Source organism: Cotesia typhae, unplaced genomic scaffold, assembly GCF_013202065.1.
Source record: "Cotesia typhae breed Kobodo isofemale line unplaced genomic scaffold, CoteBio_Ctyphae contig_5, whole genome shotgun sequence".
NCBI lineage: Eukaryota > Metazoa > Arthropoda > Insecta > Hymenoptera > Braconidae > Cotesia > Cotesia typhae.
Genome location: NW_027423757.1, coordinates 1,925,392 through 1,951,297, shown reverse-complemented (window position 1 = coordinate 1,951,297; position 25,906 = coordinate 1,925,392). Strand labels below are relative to the sequence as shown.

At 30.7% G+C, this 25,906-nt stretch overlaps 1 protein-coding gene and 2 non-coding genes across 3 annotated transcripts in view; 1 reads left to right on the top strand and 2 right to left on the bottom strand.

Moving 5' to 3' along the window:
* Positions 1-25,906, top strand: part of Alpha-man-ia (alpha-Mannosidase class I a) — a 316,108-nt gene that overhangs the window by 65,379 nt on the left and 224,823 nt on the right. The gene's annotated exons all lie outside the window — the stretch shown is intronic.
* Trnai-aau (transfer RNA isoleucine (anticodon AAU)) lies at positions 8,488-8,561 on the bottom strand. Its single transcript has one exon. It is a non-coding gene; the product is annotated as a tRNA-Ile (tRNA).
* Trnar-acg (transfer RNA arginine (anticodon ACG)) lies at positions 15,462-15,534 on the bottom strand. Its single transcript has one exon. It is a non-coding gene; the product is annotated as a tRNA-Arg (tRNA).

Sequence of the window (25,906 nt, the reverse complement as noted above, 5' to 3'; positions counted from 1 at the left end):
ATAGCAAACATTGTCGTAAGAGAGGCTTAATGTTGAATTCTCTCCCTTTTACTCCTTCTTATTTGCTATTTTACGTTCTTTTTCTTTCAGCTGTACTTAATATATTTATTTTTTTTTTATTCTGTCCGGGCTTCCTGACAAGAGCACTCGGCGTCGGAATTCGAAGAGTGGTAAAGCCTCTGAGTGCACACGGCCGAAGATATCATTACGAAGATAACGGCGCATCATTGGTAGCCGCCATAAGGATAATCGAGTTGCTTCCTTTTTTATCTTTTAACTTCACCTCTTTCCTCTTTTCTCTCGGTCGTTTTCGCTGTCGACCCGGTTTAAACTGAATAGATAGAATCGACGTTTAACGAAAAAAAATCATTTATATGCATAAAAGTGAAACACACTTAATTTCCTGTTCTTAATATGACCTTCTGTTATTTTATTGGTTTAAATTTACATTAAAACATAATTATAGCATACTTAATAAACCGAGGAATTTTATAAAACATTGAATTGCAGACCCAAAATCAACAATAAGAATATTTTAAGATGGATAGATTTAAATAAAACATAATAAAATTAGTTTTATGAAGTCGAGTAGTTACACTGAATAAATGTATAATACAAGTAAAGGAGAGTAACGTAATTTTGGGAATATAATGTTATTGGAAGCCAACAATCCGACGTGAAAGGTAGACCGCTTGCCCACCAGATATGCAGTGGCTTACCGAGACATCGTTGATTTTTTTACACTTTAAATTATTTTTTATATTTTTTAGTTTTATTTGTTGACTTTAATGCAGCTTTTTGGTCACTCAGTGACTCACATGACTGCGTTAAATGTACATCGGCTTTTTTATTGATGATTATAGATAAATGTCCACCGGGCTTTATATTTATTGATATTTCAAAAACTGCTGTTATTCGTTGATAAAATAAGTTAATTTTGTTCACTTTTATTTGTACGATTATCTTTATGAAACCAACCCGAAATTTTAACAGGAATAAGATGTTCAAAAACAAAATATATAAAGGCTCAAGCAGTTTATGAACTGACTCTTACAACTTTTATTATCCTCGGTATAATTTTTATGTTTTGAAATAATTATAGTTATAAACAGAGATATAAATAACATAATAGTGTGATTCATTCATATTTTTTATTAACTCTCGTCTGAAATACTCATTATTAGAGTTTAAATTGATTTTTTGCACTTAATTTTATTTTAAACTGTTGAAACAAAATAAGGCTATTATTAGAACACTGTTAAGAGAAAATAAATCTCTCCGAAAGAGTGAAAATCACGCAAGCTATCTGAGCATCTCCTGCTGCGAACACTCCACCAACGTTCACGATCGTGTAACGAGACACATTTTACGAGCACACAAGATGGTAATTCTTTTTCTTACCACTAGCGTCCTTCGCATTTATATTCAATTCTTTTCCCATTTTACGGCCATATCATATACCAGTAGTCAGTAGTCAGGTTTACATTTCTTTGTACCATTCAAGTACTGTGATTTTAAAAATAGTTTAAAATATCCAAAAGTGCACTTATTATGGTGACTTTTCATAATGTAAAATAGAAATGATTTGATTTTCATTATAAATTATACGAAAAAAAGAGATGATCACGAATTGATATGAAATATAAATATAATCGAGGCAATTAAAATTGGAAAAATAGTTTGGCCATCCATCGACAAAGGGAGAGTAAAGCACAACTTAAAAGGCTGAATGTTATGAGATATGCAATAAATTGAATCAAGTCAATTCAATTGAACAATAAAATCGTTCAATTTCACTAACAAAAAACTATATTTATACTTTATTCGTATAAATAAAATATGATATTAAAATATTTTGTGTAAAAAAACTGTACACATAATCTTTGTACAGTAGAGCGATTGGTTTGCACGAGTTTAAAGAAAGATCGATTGGACATTTGAGCGTATCAGAAGCCTATCGGCAATTCTCTTTTCTCCCGTAATTACCGTAATGTTATGCCAGCTAATTGGAGAGGCTTTTTGTGAGAACCGATAAAACAGAGATTACCAGCCGCAGATTGGTAGAGTTGCATGTTTCGGCCGCAAAGCACCCAAGAAATTGGATATCGATGAGCAGTTTACTTCTTCCCAATAAGGAATAAAAATAATAAAATATAAAAACAGATCCATTTCCAAAAGCAATTACACCCTTTTATACACCAATGAGATTAAAGTACACATACTGTGAGGATGATTACTTTAATGAAAAGATAATTATTAATGCGAAATTTTTTTTGAAGAATCTTTAAATTTCATCGCAATGTATACATTCTTAAATAATCCAATCATATAACACAATATACGTTATTATGTTGAGTTAACTTTTATCTGATCCTGAATTTATGCGATACCAGTAAATACCCTCCGAAATACGTTGTTCGAGTGAATACCTAGAATTAACGTAATGGGCGAATATGAGTCAAGCGTAAGTAATGAACAGCCTCATTGTTTGCTATTGCCTTGACGTATTGCTTTACGCACCGAAACAATAGGACAGCCAATTCTGCTCTACTACTGAATGCGATATGTATGTGGCTCTTCATCTTTACTATATGCACCAAGTACCTATGAGACTAGACTACTATTATTGCTTCATAAATTTATCATTTATTTCAGTATATTTAATACTAGCTGTTGCCCACCCGCTCCGTTGGGCACTTTATAGAATTGTAGTTTTAGATCTAGACTTGAAATTCAATTGGAGTATTATTTTGACTTGCACAGGTTCCACATTCCATCGAATTGGAAGTAGAATTTATTGAAATCCGTATTGAGATCTCTACATGATAAATAAAAGATCCTCACCAAATTTGCAGCTTTTTGAAGCTATATTTAAAAAATTAAGATTTTTTATTGTTAACACCCACCCCCGCGATCGTTATTGGAGGTGATTCGGTGTAAAATCCGTTCTTAGATTATTTTTGTATTACATGTAGGCGACTTCTATTAAATTTGGAGTCTATAGGAGCTATAGCTTGGAAATTCAAAATTTTCATTGTTAATGCCTACTCCCACAACCCTCTGTGGGGTGAGATATCGTAAAATTAATTGATAGATTAGTTCTACATCTCTTATAGAAGATTCCTACCAAATTTGAAGTCAATGGGAGCTATAATTTAGAAACGGGAATTTTTCATTGTTAACGCCCCCGCAACCCCCCTTGTGGGTGAAATTTCGTAAAATCCGTTCTTAGCTGACCTCTACTCGGCGAAAGGAATATTCCAGCCAAATTTCAAGTCTCCAGATCTTATAGTTCCAGAGATATCGTGATGAGTGACTATATCTATAGAAAGTCTCCTGTGATTATTAACAGATTTTAATAATGAAATAATACATAATTTTTCATTAAATAAGGTGTCAATAGTGGGGGCACTGTTAATAATAGGGGCTTTTACTTTACCCTTTAATATAATGCCAAACGTAACGATGTCTAATACATTTGGTTTTTGCAGTATTGTCAGTACTGTCATGATGAATTGAAACTCATACATTCGAATTATAAAATGCAAAAAATTGATTTTTGTATTAATCAATTTTTTCTTCAACATGTTTAACTAAGTTTCTCATATATTACTAATTGTTTTTATCCATTAGGACTAAAGTAATTTAACAATTTCAATGGTTATTAAATAATTGTTAGCGGTGTTACTTGGTATGTAGTTCATTTTTACAGTTGACGTCTACTAATCGTGGAATATTTATCGAAACGTCATCATTTATCTTATCCGTCGGGTATTTAGTTTTCGTTGAAGCGAAGTACAGGCGTATTATGCATGAAGAAAAAGGTTACACAAGAATTTGCAGCTTGGTGGGCAATCAAGTGTAGTCTATTTATAATCGCAGACACATTCGATTTTTCATAAGCATAATAGATTTTTAAATGACAGCTGAAGTGTTATCTTTAACGCTAAGAAGACAATATACAGTATAGCACTCTACTATACGTACAGTCATCTAAAATCTAACTAATGACAATGCGCACGTTTGTATTTGCTGAACAAACATTTGTACATACATCGTAAGCATTAGACAGGTCAAATCGTAAATTATCAGTCTCAAAATGTCAATTTGAAATACTATAAAATAAGAAGTAATATTATATTGTTTTCATCACAGATTTGAATCTATCGAATTATCTAATTTAAAAGATATGTTTTAACAATAACTACACGGAGAAATTAAAATAGCAATGACTACTGTTTCATACAGTACTCAGTAGTGTTTTAGAAAAATGTTCATTGACAGTAGAGAGTATTGTGAGACACACGACTGGTTAACTCGGTAATGTGAGTCTTCATTTTGATCTGAAATTTGATTTACACTAGAAATTTGAATATCGTACTACGCGCGTGGTTAAATTTCAATCAATAATGAATCGTGGCTCATTTTTAGCGAGCTTTGAGCTATGACTATCTTCAAGACTAATACATTTTTATTTATAGGATATTTTGGAATGTATAAACTTAGATTTAAAGCAAAAAATATCCCTCTTAAAGTTGTATCAAGAGCTCAAAACTTGGTAATACAGAACTTTTCGAGCATTTTGATCTCAAGTATAGAGAGAATTTTCAGAGATGGCTTGCAGGGTCAGCTGTTTTTCAGATTTTTTTTTTATTAATTATTACCTATTTTACGAGAATTTGATTTTACCAATAAATATTTTTTTTTTCTTCAGAAGGTCTGGCTATATTCAATTCGAAATGTGTGCGTTGATTCAAAATTTACTATTCACTAAATGATGGAATTGCAATTTCTTAAATAACTTGTTCGGAAATTTTTCTTACGATCTTTTTTTACAAATTTTTTTTTACGTATGAGATATCGATTAAAAAAATATTGACAATTTAGCTTTTTATTCTTATATTGACTTAATATTCGATTAACCTTGATAATGTTTTTTAAACAGAAAAAGAAACCCGAACTATAGCCTTATGAACTTACCCTATAAAGTATCACAATAAGGTTTGAATAATTTATAATGAAGAAAATAAAAAATTCATAGAATCACGTGATTTAAATTAGGACTTGTATAATGTCTGTATCATTTAATTCTCTCTGTAATTCACATTCTTCGTTTGTCAAGTACAAAGAAACGCTAGATTAAGAGAGTAATCTCAGTTGTGTTCGTGCGACTAAGACAGATACAACCGAAAGCACCGAGTCGAGGATTTAAAATAGATTTAAGTCACGTTCATCCTTCTTAATCTCTACTTTTTTTTGACAGCTGAAGTTTTTTTTTAAATAAAAAGAAATGTCCAATATTTTTTCTTGTAATTAAAGAAAATTTTTCTATTAATCAAACTTTTAATGAGTCAGCAACGACTTGGTAATTTATTTGAATATTTAATATAAGAATTCTTATGAGTAATAAATGTGTTATTATTGAAGAAGACATTGAAAAAACTGTGTTGAATCCAGGGTGTAAGAGATATGCGATATATCTGAAGAATAATCACTAAGAGTATTTTGCTGAAGCGGATAACGCTGCACAGGGAGGAATTACGTGCGAATGGTAGCCGTTATCCGGTTGTGACCCGCCAGTAAATCGTTTTATCCGGACCGCGCATTTATTTGAGTCCGCCCGTGGGGCTAGTCCAGCCATTTTTCTAAAACTATTCCAAGTACACCCCATTAGAGGAGGTACTAGAGATGTTAAACTGTTTGAGCATCGAAGTTTCTTGTGCAGTAAAACGACGCAAGTTTTGTCTTTTAAAGTCTGTTACTACTTGGATGTAGAAAAATAAACGAAGAATATACCCATATTATTCATATTTTTTTAAATCTTTTAAAAATACAGTATATATTTTTTTGCTGTGTTAGTAAATATATTTGAATTTTTTTTATCACAGCATAATCTGGTTCTGGTAAATGCAAGACAATGATGGTAGTGGGATCGTAGATGAGTTCGGCTGGAGGCTTTTCGTTGTTCGTGATGCTGAGACGTGCCAGGTAAATTCCTGATGATGGTTGAAGATTTGTCGCCTTCCCAGGCGTGACCGGACTTGATTCTCATGCGGATGATGATTTTGACTCGTTCAATATTATCTATTTGAATTGAAAATCACATTGTAATGAATTTTTAGGTAGCGTAATAAGTCGGAGAGCATAGTGGACCGTATGAGAATGAGTTTGATTTGGCTCCAAAGAAGGTCAAGGTCGAGGTACCTGGAAGTACTCCTTCTGGAATTATTAAAATGAAAATAGATTATGCCACAGTCGATTCAGGCCTGTGTAGTAGGTCCTGAATAGCCTACCTCTAGATTTGAGACATGCTTTGTTGTTAAGAGACTTGAATTGGTTAAGGAGGCATGTCAGGACACAGGGATCATGACATGAGTTCTTCAAGATTAATTTTTTAGTAGTTAAATTATGCGTTATTAGTGAAGTGAAGCGTACAGAGACTCTTTTTATTTTTGTAATTGGATTCTGAGAAATATTCTTGAGAAAAAGCGTTGACAAAAATGTGACATATTTTAAAAAAAAGGAAAGTAACAACGGAAAATATTTAAGCTGAACCAGATAAGTGCACGGGTTGAGGAAAACATGGGAATGCATTTACGGCCTCAACGGCCAGAAAGTCATAAAAGTAGGTCCTTGAGAATAGAGACCCGCATGCATGCATAAGAATTCATAGTTGGAACGAAACATTTTGGAGTTTGGCATTTTATTATTTTGTTACATACTGAATAATTTTTTAAAACTGAAATAAATGAAGTTAAAAAAAAATTAGGTATTTAATTGATAATTTATAAATTATCTAAGAATTTAACAGTATATATGTTTTCAAGAGATGCAAATACTCAGAACTATAACAAAGTTTGTTTTGCAGAAAGTGATAAAATGTACAATATAACGAAAAGGGTGAAAAAAAAAATCTTGTGAGTCATAGCTTGTGAACGGCAAAATACTGAAAAGCTTATTACGAGTAGTAGGAAAGTCATGTTGCATTGAGTTTTATGTGAACTCTCGGTACTCTGTCGCTTGCTTTTTGTATCGTGAGTTCTTTAAAATCTATGTAGATACATGAGCAACTATGAGCTTCGCGGTATGTTGTCCATCGTCGTAAAATGTGTCGCACAGGTATTCATTCGCCATGAAGTAAATGCAAGGCTAAATATAAACTCATATATACACGTGAGTATATATATATATATATATATATATATATATATATATATATATATATATATATATATATATATTTACATTTGTATACATAGGTATATGTACGAACGTTAATACTAGGTGTGCTAAGAATATCTTGGCGTGCGAATATCGCAAAAGTACAATGCTGTGGTCCGTTCAGCTGCTCGTTTGCTTGTTTTGTCATCGTTATAGTTACTTTATTGATCGTAAATCCTTAAAGCATGCATGTCGTACAGGACGAAGGATACCAAAAATTATCTGAATATCCCTATGGACTTGGTATTGTCACGCACATAATACGCTGATATAGACAATGAATTTGATTTACCTTGTTCGCGAGAAAATAAAGCTTTTAAGTTTTTAACTTTTTTCTGTGTGCTAAAAATTTGGACATATAAATGACATAGTTCAAAATTTAGTATGTGTATCACGAATTAACCAGTATAAGGTTTTTTGTATTTACTATTTGAAGATTAGTTCTATCATGAACACCACTCATGAAAGGGTCAGAACTGAAGGAATGCAGGTGACAAAAAAATTTTTAAAGTTTTAATTTTTATTTGTCTCTTAAATTTTATCTTATTCAACGTTTAAAAATTTCCAAAGTCCTTCCAAGAATGCTGTCAATATAAAAGGCAATAAAACTCCCATTTACTTGTATATTTAAGGTTTCTAATATTTTAGAGAACTTAGGTCTTTCTAAGGACGGGAAATTTTTTTTGAGAGACAGCGGCATCAGATGGCGTTTCAGTAGTCTCTGATGAAACAAAAAAGGAAGAGTGAGTCGTGGGGTTATATTTCTATATTAGTATAGTTTAGGCGGATTTCGTGCAGTTCTGTGGTCTTCAACCTAACATGTGCGTTTATGGAACACGTATAGTCAAATATGCGATTATTGTATAATGGATCTTTTCTAAACTCAACATACTTAATCATTAGACGAATACCAAAGTCAAGTTCAAATATGAGCTTAATCCATCAAGTATTTCAAAAATTAAAGGGTTTCAAAATTTTCAAAATCGTAAAAATTTATATTTTAGTTTTTTTCACCGATAACTTTTAAATTAAATAAATTACCGAATTTTTGTAAGTTCCATTTTTAAGCCCATTCAACGAGCTTTACTTTTTTGTGGTATTTTATTCTCCTAGACTGAAATTAACCCATTTGTCTGTAGGTATTGAATGAAATTTTATTATTGCATTCGTTTTCGTAACTTAGTGAGAAGGGATTCTATCAATGTGATTGAAGTATTTCTATAAGCCACTGATGAGTTATAATTATAAAAAGAAGGAATAAAAATTTGGCCCATGGGGGGATCGAACCCACGACCTTCGCGTTATTAGCACGACGCTCTAACCAACTGAGCTAATGGGCCAAGGTGAAAATCGTTGTTTTCAAGTAATTATACAGGGTGTCTCAGAAGTCGTGAGCCACCGGACAGGGTGTGGTAGAAAATTGGATTCTGAATAGAAAAGTCCTTTACCATTTTTCGATCAGACCCATAGAAAAATTACTACAAATTTATGAAAATAGACCAATGAGGAGCGCGGTTTAGCGGCAGAACGGTAGGCGCAAGAGCGAGCGAGTGGAAGCGCGACAGGCAATGCGTGCGCGCTCGCTTGCACACGTGTGATATCATTGCTCAGTTATAGCGGGATGCCCGCATGCAATAATAATGATCAATGATACTCCTGTAAATAAAAAAATTAATATTAGAAAAATCATCCCATAGACAGCCCCATAAAATAAAAAATGTGCGATTTTTTGATAATTAAAACTCAAATTTTCGGTGTCACCGAAAAATGAAAAAAAAAAAAAAGCCAACAGTCATATTCAATGATACCCCTGTAATTAAAAAAAAAAAAAAGAAAAGTTATAAAAGTACCCCATACACTCTGAGATACAGCCCCATAAAGCCAAAAATTTGCGATTATTTAATGATGAAATTCAAATGATCAGTGTGCACTTGAATTTAAAAAAAAAAAAAGCAATAAAAATAATCAGTGACACTACTGTAGACCAAAAAAATTGAAAAAAATAAAAACTACCCCATAGACAGGGAGATACAGCCCCGTAAAGCCGAAAATTCGCGATTATTTAATAATGAAATTCAAATGATCAGAGTGCACTTGAAGTGAAAAAAAAAAAAGCAATAAAAATAATCAGTGACACTACAGTAGGTGAAGAAAATTTTTAAAAATAAAAACTACCCCATAGACAGGGAGATACAGTCCCATAAAGCCAAAAATTGTGCGATATTTCAATAATTAAAATAGAAATTTTCGACGACTACTCAAAATTTCAAATAAAAATCTAGGACTAATAGTTAACTATACCCATAACAATCAGAAAAAAATTAAAAATTACAAAAACCACCCCATAGACACTAAGATACAGCCTAATAAAGCCGAGTATTTCGGGATTATTTAACATAAAAATTAAAATATTCACAGTGCATTCGAAATAGAAAAAAATACCAATCAAAATTATCAGTGGTACTTTTGACCATCAGACAAATTTAAAAAATTGTAAAAACACCCCATAGATACCGAAATATGACTTGATAACGCACAAAAATCGGGATTGCTTAGAAATTAAAATTCAAATTATTGGTGCCCATTGAAAATCAACAAAAGAAACCTTTTGTACTTATCGATTAAACTCCTGTGTATCGAAAAAAATTATTATTTAAAAAACCACCCCGCAAACTCCGAATTATGATCCCATTAAGCTGAAAATTTCTGATTTTTAGTAATTAAAATGCTACTTCTCGGTGTCCGTTGAAAATAAATGAAAAGTATGAAAACTCATTTTCAGATATACTCTTGTAAGCAAAAAAAAATAAGATTTGAAAAAACACCCCATTAACGGCGAGATAGGACCCCATAAATCCGCTAATTTGTGATTTGTTAGTAATTGAAATTGAAATTCTTGGTGTCCATTTAACAACAACAAGAGAAACCTATTGTACTTTTAAATTACACCCTTAAAAACATAAAAAAACTTAACTCTTGAAAATCCACCGCATAGACACTAACAAACATCCAAATAAAGCCAACAATTCGCGATTTTTCAATAATTAAAATTCAAATTTTCATATGACACCGAAAATTTCGATATCAATCCACAAAAAATCGATAAATCGCGGCTTTATGGAGGCGTATCTTGGGGTCTATGGGGTGAATTCTTGAATTTTGATATTTTCATTTATTAAAAAGAGTAAATTGGAAAGTGGAATGAGTTTATGCTCTTTATTTTAAGTGGACACCGAGAATTTCAATTTAAGTCAATTAAAATCGACAAATAGCGACTGTATGGGGATGTATCTCGGTGTCTGTGGGGTGGATTCTAAAATTTTGATTTATTATTTTATAACAGAGATAACATTAAAAAGTACAATAATTTTCTTTTACTTATTTTGAGTAAACACCGAGAATTTCAATTTAAATCAATAAAAAATCGAACAATTGTAGCATTGTGGGGTTGCCTCTCGGTGTTTATGGGGTGGATTCCAAAATTTTGATTTTTTAATTCATAAAAAAGGTTAAACTGGAAAGAAAGATAATTTTCTTTGAGTTATTCCGAGTTGACACCGAGAATTTCAACTTAACTTCACAAATAATGGAGAAATCGCAGCTTTATGGGGGTGTATCTCAGTGTCTATGAGGTAGTTTTTTATTTTTTTTTCAATTTTTTTGGTCTACAGTAGTGTCACTGATTATTTTTATTGCTTTTTTTTTTAACTTCAAGTGCACACTGATCATTTGAATTTCATCATTAAATAATCGCAAATTTTTGGCTTTATGGGGCTGTATCTCAGAGTGTATGGGGTACTTTTATAACTTTTCTTTTTTTTTTTAATTACAGGGGTATCATTGAATATGACTGTTGGCTTTTTATTTTTTCATTTTTCGGTGACACCGAAAATTTGAGTTTTAATTATCAAAAAATCGCACATTTTTTATTTTATGGGTCTGTCTATGGGATGATTTTTCTAATATTAATTTTTTTATTTACAGGAGTATCATTGATCATTATTATTGCATACGGGCATCCCGCTATAACTGAGCAATGATATCACACGTGTGCAAGCGAGCGCGCACTCATTGCCTGTCTCGTTTCCACTCGCTCGCTCTTGCGCCTACCGTTCTGCCGCTAAACCGCGCTCCTCATTGGTCTATTTTCATAAATTTGTAGTAATTTTTCTATGGGTCTGATCGAAAAATGGTAAAGGACTTTTCTATTCAGAATCCAATTTTCTACCACACCCTGTCCGGTGGCTCACGACTTCTGAGACACCCTGTATAAACAATAGATAACGGTGTCAGTTGAAAAGTTATCTAATTGACCTTTTTTGATAAGAACAATATATATTGAAGTTGACATAAAGTTAATCGAAAAATTATTCTAAATAGTTATTTCATATTACTCGATGAATAGTATTGGTTATACTTACATAATTCATATTTTTCCATGTACAAATTTGATATAAATACGATTTTCGCTTATCAGACTGAAAAGTTAAAGTTACATTTCGAAAATTATTAATTTTTATAGCGGGAAGTTGAATTGAACTTTTTAGTTTATTTGTGAGAAGAAATATGGCAAGCATTTTTTCTTGAATAACTCAAATCCGCATTGTGACCCAACATTCCAAATTGACTCACTTGAAAATTCATTTTGAAGTAATGTCATTCCAGAAAACATCATCGGACTTAATTCGATGTTATCTATAAGTCGAATGAAAGCAAACGATGAACGTTGAGTAGCTTGTTGCTCGGTCACTGCCTCATATTGATTTACGCAGCAGAAAAAGTTACTGTTAGGTAGAGGTCTATAAATTACGTCCAAGACGTTGTCCAATGCAAATACAATACAAATTGGACCAGGTCTCTTCTTATTATTCATTGAAGACATTTATTAGCTTATCTGACGTTGCAGTCCTTTCAGCAGCTTATGCAAGCAACAAGACCTGCAAATGCCTTTTCGCTTTTGCTGACTGTCATTAGACGTTTAAAAGATTACATAAAGTGTATAGTGCGTTTAAGGTTCCACTCAGTGTTTCTTTATGTCAAACCTAACTTCCTTCATATTGTTCTTCGGTTGTATAAGAACATTGATTTAAAAATGAAATACAATAATTTTCTTCATCTTTGCGAATGTATTTTGATAGCTGATTTCAGCTCACAACGATTGATGGCTTTGACGCAAGTTTCAATGTTTAATTACCCCTTGACATTCAGGTTATTTCACGTATCGATTTTTTGTAAATTTTTAATCACCCAACTAAAAAAACCGTTACTAGCTGATTTATTTGTTTGTGACGCACAATAAACATGAACGATTTTTATCATATCACAAAGATGCTGAAGCTGATGTTAACAATAAATTTTTAGTTCGTATCTATTGTATAATAGTTCCACCGAACCAAGTTATCGTATTGAAGTTTCGAATTCCTGTTACATTTTGGGTTGGATACTTATCTTTTTGTCACTTATCCGCTGATCCATGAAAGTATAATACGCTGTGCTACATTGTATAGTTTGAAAAAAATGAATAGTTTTCTGAAAATATGAAATTGATGTTTTGTTAATGAGATAGATGCATCTGTACCAGATTATTTTATAGAAACATAAATACATAACTTATAGAAGCGTCTGGATAAACTTCATGTATATTTAGATATAACATACTTAAGCATGTTCTACTAGAGCCTAAAAACGAAGACTTCAATATTTTGCTATGTTATAAATCGTTTGTGATAACAATCATATGCATTAAATTGACATAAAAAGAACACTGTCAGAAATAAAAATGATTGTTGAACTTATTAAAATGTTTTTCAATTGATTAATTGCTATTTTGACATTCAAAAGTGGTTTTAATGGTTTATAGTGTGGATTTAGCAAAAACCCAAAAAAAAATTGCAATATATCATGAAAAATCGAAATTATCAAGATGAAAATAGTATATTACTATTATTTAATAGTACTAATATAAAAATTATTAATTATATTACCGTCACTCTTCAGTCACTAAATATTCACTGATCAACATTAGCATTAAGTAAATCGTAAAAAAATTTTAAGGTTATGTGAGCCCGAGTTAAAAGAAGGTTTACTGAAGTAAGCGTCAGTGCACCGCACTGATAGCGTGTGTCTGGTCGCACTGGTAAGCGTGTGTTGCGCAGGTTGTATAGGCGATGTCTCACGTATTGAGTATCAGTGCACGCGACTGAGTTTTTACTCCCGCTTGCCTAGAGGGCGCTGGTATAGATTTACCAATGCATGAATATGACACTTTCTGCCGTGCAATAGGATCAGGAACACGTACTTTCGACCGAGGGAGTAAGAAAAATTTTTTGATACTGGTAGATACTGGCGCATACGCGTATTATTTACAGATTGAATGTCGTTTGCACGTAAAAACTCCCATACGTCCGCCTGGGATAAAAAAGAATATTAATTTTCCATTACATTAAAAGCAATAGAGAAGTAAGCAAAAAGTGTTGTAAGGTACCCCTTCTACCTTACATAAATTTGATACTTTTAGAATAAATTCAAAAAGTAAGATTGCTGTGAAAGAATTAATTACCTATAATTTATGAAAAATTTGATGGAATAAACTTATAGGACTAACAATTAATTGAAAACTGTTCCGAAACCTTACAAAAAAACCATTATCATCAAACAATTCATAAAATTGTAAAAAGTCTCCAAATTTAACTGTAAAAATTCCTTTTTAAACAAGTATATACTCATCACAAGATTGTACTTATTCTCTTGATTATATACATTATTACAGTCCAAAATTCGGTGAGTATTATTTTAATACGTGAAACATAGATGATTAGGGAACAAACATGGAAATGTTTTATATCATCCCCATAATATGAAAAGTTGTAGAGCAAATCTGGAAAGATATGCAAATTGTTTATCAGGGTTTATATTATAGCATGTCTTGAAAACTATTATCTAAATTCCATGAAAATTCTTTGAAACTTATCTCTTAATATACTATTGATTTCCTTACTAGAGATATGTCAGCTTAAATATTTCTCTTCAACACACGACATAACTTTGGTCGTTATAACTTGTATGCGAAGTATACGTATTCTTGGTTCGATGTTAATTGTAGAACGCTTGAAAAGCTTAGTTGTACAAAAATTTGTTATTAGTCTAGAGAAGCAAAACTAACGGGAACAGATTTCTCAATAACAACTATCCTTAACAAATGTGTGATTCTTACTCTATACCTTCTCTCATTATTGAGTTTCAAACAAATAATTGACTCGTAAATAATAAACTCATTAATTTCATATCTTTTGATTGTTGTACTTCAGGACATGATTGAATGAGAATCAGTTATTCTCCTTATATGCTCTGCATTAGATGGTTTTTAAAATAGTAAATGCAATAAAATCCTTTAGAAGAGCGATATGAAAAATGGATAAAAATTATAGCAGTCTATGAAAAGGCTATTGAAACCATTTCGTATGCTATCGTAATGGAATTTTGAATTACTTCCCTTTGACAGCGGAAGAAATAGCAATTATTCATTAAAATTTATGCGAAGCAACTTATATTTCTTTTTTTTTCCACAGCAATAAAATATTAAATTCAATGGAAGGGAATTAGTTTGTCAGCAAAAAGATATCAGTTCCCTTCTATCTGCTTATAACGAGGTTTTATTGCGTACTTTTATTGCTCTCATATAAAATTTACAAAAAAATTTTAATCCATTAAAATGTTCAGTACCCATTATTCGTAAATATTACTTGATAGAGTCGTTAACTGATGATGATTTCCGCTCTTCGTTCAAGTAATTTTTTTCTTGTAACAGGTACTTTTTGAGTAATTTTTCGATTTGGCTCGCTGGAGTCCAAGATTCTAACAAGGGTAAATCTAAATTAAATCAACTTGAAAATTTAAACATGAATAACAAACAGAACCTCTTTATTCTATTAAACAAACTAATAATCTTGATAGTCCTCACGATAGTCCTCAATACTATTAGACTACCGTACTCACAACATAAACTCACATTATTACTCAAATGCACTACTCACTGTAACGCTACATAAAATGTAACGTTATATACGGTAAGAAATAACAAATTAACCATATTTAAAATGTAAAATGAAATATTGTGTACATGTATCTAAAATTATTAATAATGAAAGTAATAACAGTTTACAAACTGCTCTTTAAAAGTTGAGTTATTCAATTCCGTACAATTTTGGATAAGAAATATACCAGTAAAAAAAAAAAAATACCGATCCTGCCAGGATTCGAACCTGGAATCTTCTGATCCGTAGTCAGACGCGTTATCCGTTGCGCCACAGGACCATCTACACGGAAAGAACAAAATGACACTATATATCCTCGCATATTATACTCAGTGATATCTATGGTGAAAAAAATTTTCAGATAATATCAAATATTCTCCAGATTATACAAAATTATTTTTGTATGATACTTAGTGTATCTTCGTGTAATCTTCGATTTGACCAGGTAATTTTTCTGTTTATTCCGCGTCAGATTACACTAGATATAATCCGAAAAAATATACCGTAAAATTTGAATTAAACTCGGTAGAAAATTTGATTATACCCACGATGATTCCGCCATTTTTTTTTCTAGCGCCTACACACAGCATTATTAGTCTATTATGTATTTTAAATATTAGGATATTTAGATTAGAATATTAAGATATACAGTGTCATTTTGTTCTTTCTGTGTATACTGGTAAAAAAATGTTTTAAATTTTAAGAAACTAAAATTTACTAATTATTTACATTTGTATGTAATTAAACTGAATTAATTAAAAAACTGTAAAAAGATAAAAATAACTATTTAATTTAGATATGTAATGGCTTTTTGAACTTGAAATGTACATGTAAAGGTTCACTAAACTTGGAATAGCGGTAGAAAGGACTTTTCTTTTTCCTTAAATTCTCGTTTTTCTAACTATTATATGTCAAATAACTTCTGTTATAACGCTGTTAGCTTTTTTAGATCAACTCCTCTAAATTTTACTATGAACATTTTTTTGTTCTTAGAAGAAAAAAGGTATGCTATGCGAAACTTAAATAGAAATAAGACGATGAAAGAGCCAGTAAAACACATAATCACTGACTCAAACGATTGCACTTTATTATGTGTTATTAAAAAACTTTGTTTTTATATTTTATAAGATTGTTAAAATTGAAGATTTAAAAGAATACAAAGTCTGTTGATGTTTAAAATTAGCTTTTATTAAATATCGAAGATTCGGGTTTTGAATTGTTCAATTCCAAATTACGAGAAATGTTGAATTATTGTTGAATAAAGAGTAATTTATTATCAATTAAAATGAATAAAGTTTTATCATTTCCAGAGTTATTTTTGTATTTACAATTAATCACAGAAATACATTTGCTATCATAACCATATGTTTTTACTAATAAATGAAAATAGAGATGCAATAAAACGCATGGTTACACTAAAGTATTTCATTTTCGTGAACTAGTATCCATTCGTGTTATATCGAAAATATGTTTACTTGTTCGATCGTTAACTACGGTTTATGCGTAAATATTAAATAGAATTTCTGTTAGGGTCAAGAGTCGAACTAGAAATAAATCTGATTTTACTGCCGTTAGGATGTCAACAACCAAGGCTAAGGGATATTGAACAACCTCTCGTAAAAATAAATATTCACCAATAAAACGTCGCGAGTATTGGAGTATGACCAGATGAAAACAAAAAAAGAGATACATAAAGAAATACGAAAATACGTGAACCATCGGTAACAAATTCTGGTAAAACTCAATAAAGAAAACAAGTATGAAGTCACATATTCGTATAGATATTTATATTATAATACATGCAAAAGATGTATACGGAAAAAAGAGAAGTGGAAAAATTATAGTTTTTAGAGTAAAAACAGGTGCCTCGTAAAAAAAAATGCAAGTTATACTTCTCACTGTCATAATTGAATCTATAATATTTTAATAATACAATGATAATTGAAAATACTAAATACAAAAAAAAAAAAGTTAGTAAAACGGTTTACCTTGAAAGCCATTCCTGCAACTTCCCGCTAATTCTATATCTAAACGCTTAAAATTGTACTTATGACGTTTTTGAGCTCTTCAAGCTCTAAAATATAATTAAAATGTTATCTCGAGCTCTCTGAGTTAGCTGTCCTAAGCTTTGAGCTGCTCTAAGCTTTTGAACTTTTCGAGCTCAAGAGTTTGATAGAAGTTTAATAAATCATTATTATTTAAGTTTTTAAACTTCAATTAAACCAGTGATGTTAGCCGAGTGGTCTAGGGCGCCTACAGAGCAATCGGACTGGCTCACCGGCCAGGCGTGGGTTCGAATCCTAAGCTGGTCTTAGAAACCATCTTGGTTGATATTCGATCCTTGCCGTGTAGATTTAAGATTTTCACAACCCAAAAAGTCCCCAACGTACCACTCCCAACAGTTAAAGTCGGCGAAGGACTACAGCAGTTAAAACCGACTCTAAATAAAAAAAAAAAAAAAAAAAAAAAAAAAAAAAAAAAAAAAACTGCAATTATTTTCGAAAAAATAAACCAATTTTCACACGGTTGGTAGCATTTAACGCAGTTTTTCGAATCCTATGATTAACATATAATCATTATTAATTTCGACAAATGATCCTATGATTAATTTAGAGAAATTTGAAAAATTCACTTTTTCTGAGTTTTTTCGACAACGATAACTCACGAATCAATCAACTGATTTTTCTTGGCAGCGGTCGACGTGGTTTTTTGGGCTCTAATAATTATTTTAGTTTATCGAAAACGATCAAAAAAGAAATGTCGAACTCATATGTAAAAAAAACACATTTTTTTCGAAATTTTTCGTTTTCAATAAATCCCGAACGAATCAACCGATTTTAATGAAACTGGCGTCAAACACACACACTAACAAACACACACACACACATACACATATACATACAGTTGCATAAACGCCATCGCGGGAATAGTTAGGACAGCTTTCTAGGACCTCAAAACGTCGAGATTTGATGAAAACCCGATTTTCGCAAAACGGGATGAAACCAATAACTTTCCGAATTCAAAAAAATTATCAATTGTCCTTAGTGGGAAGTTAAAAAACTCAAAAATTTGTTCACATAAAAATGGTATATGGTTATAATTTGTAATGAAATATGGCCATAATATTACTATTTTTCTACAAATCAGAAGAACTCACCGAAATTATTCTTTAAAAGAAAAAAATGACTCGAGAAAAATAGCACATTAGTGAATTTACGACTCTACAAAATCTTTTCTCTCGTATCATCGATGTTACTTTTGTCGCAGTGTAATAGTGATACGAGTAAACATTACTCACACACACATTTCTTTTCTTTACTGGAATCTTTAACAATTTCAAATCGTAAAGATCTATCCGTGCAAACTTCTTAAAGTTGATGTAATATACCGTTGTTATGACCATTCAACTTTAATAATTTTATTTTTTCTACTGCAATTACATTGAATAAATACTAGCCTGTTGTAATATTATCAGTAGAGTGCCTAAGTTCAATATAAAAAAATATAATTTCTACTTTTTCACGTTTGGTATACTAGAAATTATCATTATTAGTTTACTAGTATTTTTTCATTTGTATTTATCATTTTATTTTTATCTCAGACGTAAATGAATCACGTACGAATTTTTTAGTGAACCATTCTGATCGATACGCACTTGCACATTATATAAAAGGTAGAGGCATGATTTTGTGTGGTTTATATTTGGCGATTACATTAGACAAGACTACTTGGTTTTGTAAGCAAGCCTATTATCATAAGAAGCGCGTCAGTACAAACTCTATAACCACAGCACATTACTGAAGCATGCAGAAAAAAAACTATTGGATTTATTGGAACTCTAGACAATCAACGAACCTCTGATAAATGTGTTTTGGGTGAGTTTCGCAGACTAGAAGATTATTGACGTCACTTTTACAAATGTCATAATTAAAGCGTATTATATAATATTTATTGATTACTTCGAAAAAATTTGATGATCCGATGAAATATAGCCTGATATGGCTGTGTGAATATCAAAAATGATCATATCAGATTATGTATAAAAATAGAAAATATTTTATTGTATCTTCTCAATTTTTTTTACCTCATATTCTTGTAACAAGGCGTTTACGTGATCATGCACTCTCAGTCAGAAATTTTCAACATTATGTTTGGTCAAAAAATTATATACAGACATATCAAGCTGTAGCAAGCCAGATGTGTCCTGATAAGGTTTGATATGTCCATATGTGGCTAATTTTTATACACTGATAAAAAAATTGACTTGACTCAAGAGCCAAACTCTTGAACCAAGAATTCCATTTTGAAGAAAATTATTTTCTTGAGTCAAGAAAATAAATTCTTGAAACAAGAAAATTCTCTTAGACCAAGAATAATTTCTTAGCTCAAGACTTTATTCTCTTAACTCAAGAAAATCATTTTCTTCAAAATCGGATTTTTGGTTCAAGAGTTTGACTCTTGAGTCAATTTTTTTATCAGTGTATATAACCATTTATGGGGATCAGGGTATTCGTTATTTATCAAGTTTATTTTTTTCCATCATCCCTGGAAAGGAAATTGAAAGCTCTAAAAAAAAATTCTCTTAAGATTTTCCGATAGATTCAATCCGCTGAGAGTTATTCTAGGTGAAAGTTAAGCTTATGATGAATTTTGATATATTTTTATTTGATAGAAAAATTTAAATAAAAATTAATCGTTTACGTTGAAGAATATCTAATTTTGATTATTTTTTGGCGATATAATTGCTGAGAAAAAAAAATTGAAAAATAAATAATGTGACTGAGAGGTACTTTTTAGTACAATTTATGGGAATTCCGAACTCATCGGTAAGGTGGAAAAATCGAAAACACTTTAGGATTCCGAAAAGTTATTCAAAACAAAATGAATAAGAAGGAACATTATTATTTTGAGAATCGCGTATTAATTTACGATAGCATTATTGATTCAGAACTTATTCGCCGTCAAATTTAAATCTAAAACTTTTTGATTAATTCTGAAAAATATAGGAGGTCAATTAAAGTTCTTAACTGATTGATTTATTTTATTAAACATTCTTTGGTAACAGTTAAAAAACAATTTTTTTTTATTTACTTACAATCTGAATCCCATATTGATGTTGATCTCAGTGTTTGGCTAGAATATTAACAACTTATTCTTGGGTTATTTTAACAGCTCTTTCTGCAGTATTATTGACTACTTTTAGATGTTTGATAATTTTTGACCCTTTAAAATAATTTGGAGAGTCTGACCATTCACTACTATTCAACTGAAGAAAGCTTATATTTAGATTAAATCATTTAAACAATTTGGAAGGGTTAGAATTAGTGAAAGGCATGGTTTAATATGATGATTAACAGCTTATTTTGGGCTGACATGTTTTTTAAATCATAAACTAAAAATTTAAGGGCGCTGTAGAAAAAAACAAACTTGGTAAATAACGAACATCTTAATGGGAATATTAGGTCATGCAAAACTATTTATGAACATATCAGGCCATATAAGAAAATTATGTCATGGACATACATTCCCTCGAGAAAGATAAAACTACATAAGTATTCCAAGTTTATAATAAGATTTTATATTATTTTTTCAATTTCAAGGCGATAAGAATTCCATACTAAATCGCTCAAGCAAATGTCTTTAGCTGATTTTTATAGATATGTTGTATATGTAAATGATATCTTTACACTTTCTGAACTGATTTTAGGTCTACCCGTCTCGTAAAAGCAAACACGCCCGAAGCCGGATCTTGTTTTACATCTACTTTTGCGCATTGCTTGCTTCCATGGTGCGTCTTCAAGAGTGTATTTTCATTACCACGAATCGTTGAATATACAAAGGGCTGAGAAAGCAAGAAGTTATCTACCATGAGATTACTTGCCTTCAATTTTATGAAAATTAAACTCCAACTTACCTCATTTAACTTAATTTTTTTTGTTCGAGTCATTTTTACTTTAAATCTTAACATTTAAGAGAACTGTCGATTATTTTGTAGCATTGACATTCGAAAAGTATTTGATTCTTCGAGGATTCTTGAGAAGATTGTATTCTCTACGGAGAAAAGCAAAACCTCAATAAGACATTCTTTCTATATTTCGCATTGCTATAAAAGCATGTCAGAGTGAGTCTTGAAGCACTCTTTCAAGTGTACTATAGTATAACAGTTCGCACAATCCATTTTTTTGTCCTTCATTCTTTTTTTCCCATGCCTCATGTTTGCTCTCAAAAGCATCGTTACGAATCAATACTTACCATACTCGGCGTTTATTGAAAGTAAAGAAGAAAGAAAATTCGTTCGAATTCCGGATGGAATCCAAATTTTAACTGAAGTTTCATGTTTTTTCTTATATTTATAGTAATTGTCATTTCATTGCAAAAAAGAAATTCATTCTACTTTTACGATAATTATTAAATAGCAATGCATTTTGGTATTTTTCTTTTCCGCTTGTAAAGTGTCTATTTCTTACGATAAATTTTTTAATTATTTCACTCATTATTTTTATCATGAAATAGGAGTTTAAAGCATGCATATTTGAATTAACCAAATTTCCATTAGATAACCATTTTTTCCGAAAAAAAAAAATCAATCGAATGAAATATTCCTGACATTCCATAAAAAAGAATACAACTTCCGTCACAAAATTTGAAATTCATTCAAAAAAAAAAAAAAAATTATATTTAGAGTAACAAATATTTGTTTACCAATACACGATTCACAAGAAGATACAAAAATAAAATAAAATCTCACAAAGTGATTCAATATTTTTCTCATTTTTCTTTGTAGACAGAGAGAAGCAAAAAATAAAATAAAAGTAAATAAAAAATCTTGACATCGAAATTCGTTTCTCCGTTGCAAGATTCCCGTGGAGTCTGAATACAAATTTACGTACAGCATGGTCAAGGAAAAGTGGATGTAGAAGTAAAAACGTCGCCCACCAAGTCGATTGCGCATGTAAAGTATTATTGGTAATAAAAACTTTTGTTATTATTTATGACTATGACGGTTGGAGCCAATCCGGTAAATATTACAAGCGTAAAAGCGCCTTCGATATTGTTTGCAAGCCATGGTCTTAACGAAATAAAAATTCCTTCATTCTCATTTTGCTGTTTGCGGTATACATTATTATTGTGTTTTCATAATTCGTCTTTTTTTCATATTCCGCTTATTTATCAGCCAGTTATTCAATACCGGTCATTTCATACATTAGCTATGACGAACCCTCATGCTCACGCAATTGCAAACGCACGAATGCGAATGTTCTTATATTGTTCACGTTAGCAAAGTATGGTTCAACCTATACCCCTTTCTTTTTCTCTTTATCTGTATTCTGCTCTTGTAATTCTCTCGTTTACTTAGTTGTTCTCTGAGCTATAAATCATAGCACGGATGCCATGAGAATTTGTGGTCGCACCTTGTCGTCGACTAAGACGGCTAACCGTTCTATGCATAAAAAAGGTAAGAAGATAAAAAAATCTGCAGCGCTTTTGACGCGTACTTAGAAAGTGTCCCCGTCATACTTCGGCAGTTATTAAGAAACAATTAACGACCAGCATTGTAAAATTGAATATAAAATCTACATGATCATAAAAAATTTAGTATCAAAGTTTAATATAATCGATTACTCGGTACAAGAGTAATAAATGATTGGTTGAATCGAGTCGCATTGGATTTTTAACAGGCTGTATATATTATATTTAATATTTTTCGAATTTTAATTATTTTTACCGAATAAGTTTTTTATAACACAAAAAAGTTTGAAAATTCCAAAAAGATACGTCTTATAACGTTTACTGAGTTTTTAATAGGAAAAATCAATTGTTTTATAGATTTTTTTTATTAAAATTGAAAAAAAGAAACTTCAAAAAAATGATACAATAGATGATTCTATAACGATTTCTACAAAATGATTCAATAGATAATTTAGATAACAATTATAAAGCTCATGCGCAGCTCAAGATGAAATTAGGAAAATAGTTTGACCTTTCTTTATGAGGTATACAATTCATAATTTGAATTTCCGCAAGTGAAATTACCTTGGATTGCTTTTACGTCGACACTAATTGAACCGATACCTAATTCATCGTTACCACAGATTGATCAGATAATATGATACTGTCTCCGTACTATTTCGTTGTTTGACATCTACAAATTGCTGAATATATATCCTATTGTCTGTGACGCTTAGCTACACTTACATCAAACCGTAAATTCGAGGATTTTATATGTTTGACGTCATTTGTCACTCTATTGGCTACTCGCATGTCCATCAAACGTTTAGCTACCACTTTTGCTTACATAATCAGCTAAACAGACAGATTGCTATATTGCTAAAGACCTATAATTTAATTTCTGGTTTCTCCTTCATGAAGAATAACTCTACCAATGTGGTGATTACATAGTTTAACTCGATAGAATCATTTATGCTAATTTTGGTTTAAACCAAAACAAATTATCAATTTACATCATATACCATATGAATTTATCCGTTAATTACCATAACAAAAAAACAAATAAATAATGGCTATTATAAATTTCTTCAAAAAAATTTATGCATCAGAAGGGGTTATGTATATGATGTAAAATAAGCGTATAACCACGCAGATCGATTCGGTTACTTTAAATTTATCGACTGTCGAGGCTAATAAATTGTTTTGCGGCACGTCGTGGTCTGCAGCAATGGACGTTATTGAGCCATTAAATCGTGATTACTTTTGTATGTTATTGTATGATGCGTTGACACTTCTTGTATTGGATTCTATTCGTTTAGTATATTCATTACATTCATTATATTTTTACGTCTTTTTTTTTATTATTATTGTTCTATCCACTATACTCACTACTTTTTGGTACCATTCATAATACGTGCATCCATATAAATATGCATTATCAATAGTGTGATTGTAACATCAGGCATGTACCAGCGTGGGTATGTGGGCGAAATCATGTTTACCTTACCCATCATGTGTGTTAAAATCGTTTGCATTTGAATATTACTTTAAAAATACTTTTTTCTTTCACAGCTCTTCCTTATTTATTATGGATAACACACCAGACAAGTTTTTTTTCTCATTCAATGTAGGAGGTTCAAATACGTATTGTTTGCACGGTAGGATTTGTAAATCCGCCTCGGCTTAAAAAAAAGCTCCAACACAAATGAAATAAAATGTAAAGTTATACAACAATCGTCTCAAATAAACTTTAGCAGTCTTTAAAACGATGCAATATTTTATAAGTTAAAATTACATCGTTATCCACGTGGACAATCGGTCTATTGGCGTGGCCGTAATCCTGAGGGTTTTGGTTGTTGTTATACGTAAATTCGAATATATTGTATTCTTTAGTTAATATATCGGCAAAAATAACCAAAAAAAGTCGAAATATTACCCGTGACAAAATTTTCTGATTAGACTTGTTCATTATAATTTTTTACTTTTTCTAGTAAAGTATTTATCAATTAACATGAATTAATCAAAGATTGGTTTGGTAGTTGATTAAACTAATAACCAATGTCAGATAAGTTCCTTAAGAAGAATAAAAGAATGATTTTTATTTTAAGAATTAATCCCTCAAAACTAAGTCTCTTCTAAAGAGGAAATTCAATGGTCATGCACCCTTAGTCAGAGGTTTTTATTGCTACCTTTTGATCGAAAAATTATATGGGAAAATATATGAACATACTAAGTCTCGTATGGGAATATCAGATATTTTTTTACGGGAATTCGGTTATTTTTTTTTTTTTTTTTCTTCAAATTAAGCAGATTATATGTTGCGTGTTGAGAGTGTTTTGTAAAAATTTTTTTTCACGTATTATTTAATGGTAAAAAATTGAGTACGATTTTTCATTTTTAACAACAGTAAAAGATTATTAGAGTTCGATCATTCAGTGTTTCGTTAAGCTCTTTGCAAGGGGTCTGGTAAAATATTCATAATTATTCTGAGGCTCAGGTACATTAAAGGGATTAACACCCGAATAGACAGATAAATGGGAGTTTTGTTTATTGATTTATTATGAACAGAAATATTTTAGAGTAACTCAATCACAGAATTTGAATATTGCGATAAAATGTTTAGACTAATATTAATACTGTTTTTTTAAAGAAAATTTTCAGATAAAAAAAATTGAATATTGAATAAGAAATGAGTTTTACGAATATTAAACAATTTAAAGAATATAATTAGATAGTTCAATAATTTAAAATAAACAAATATTATTAAATTAAATTCTGAAACAATACAACAAAATAATAAAAATTACTTTATGTGAGTTTTATGAAAATTGTAAATTATTTAATTATTCTGAACGTGTTATATGAAATTAGATTATTGAACCTCTGATTATCTTATAATAAAATATTCTCTTGAATATTATCTCTTTGATTTTATAACAATATATGTACTAATCTTAACATTTTACTTATTTTTTAACAACATCTATTATTCTAAATAAAATCAATCTCAGGAGTTCCCTCCCTATTAGTGTAAAAACTAAGGCTGAATACTAATTAAAAAATAAAAATTATTTCCTACGGTTTATAACAAAAGCAATTAATTGGAAATATTAAAATTTGCAAAATATATTTGGACGATATATGTAGCATGTATTACAACTAAAGAGATGCGAGGGATTTCATGTATGTATAGCTGTAGAGTT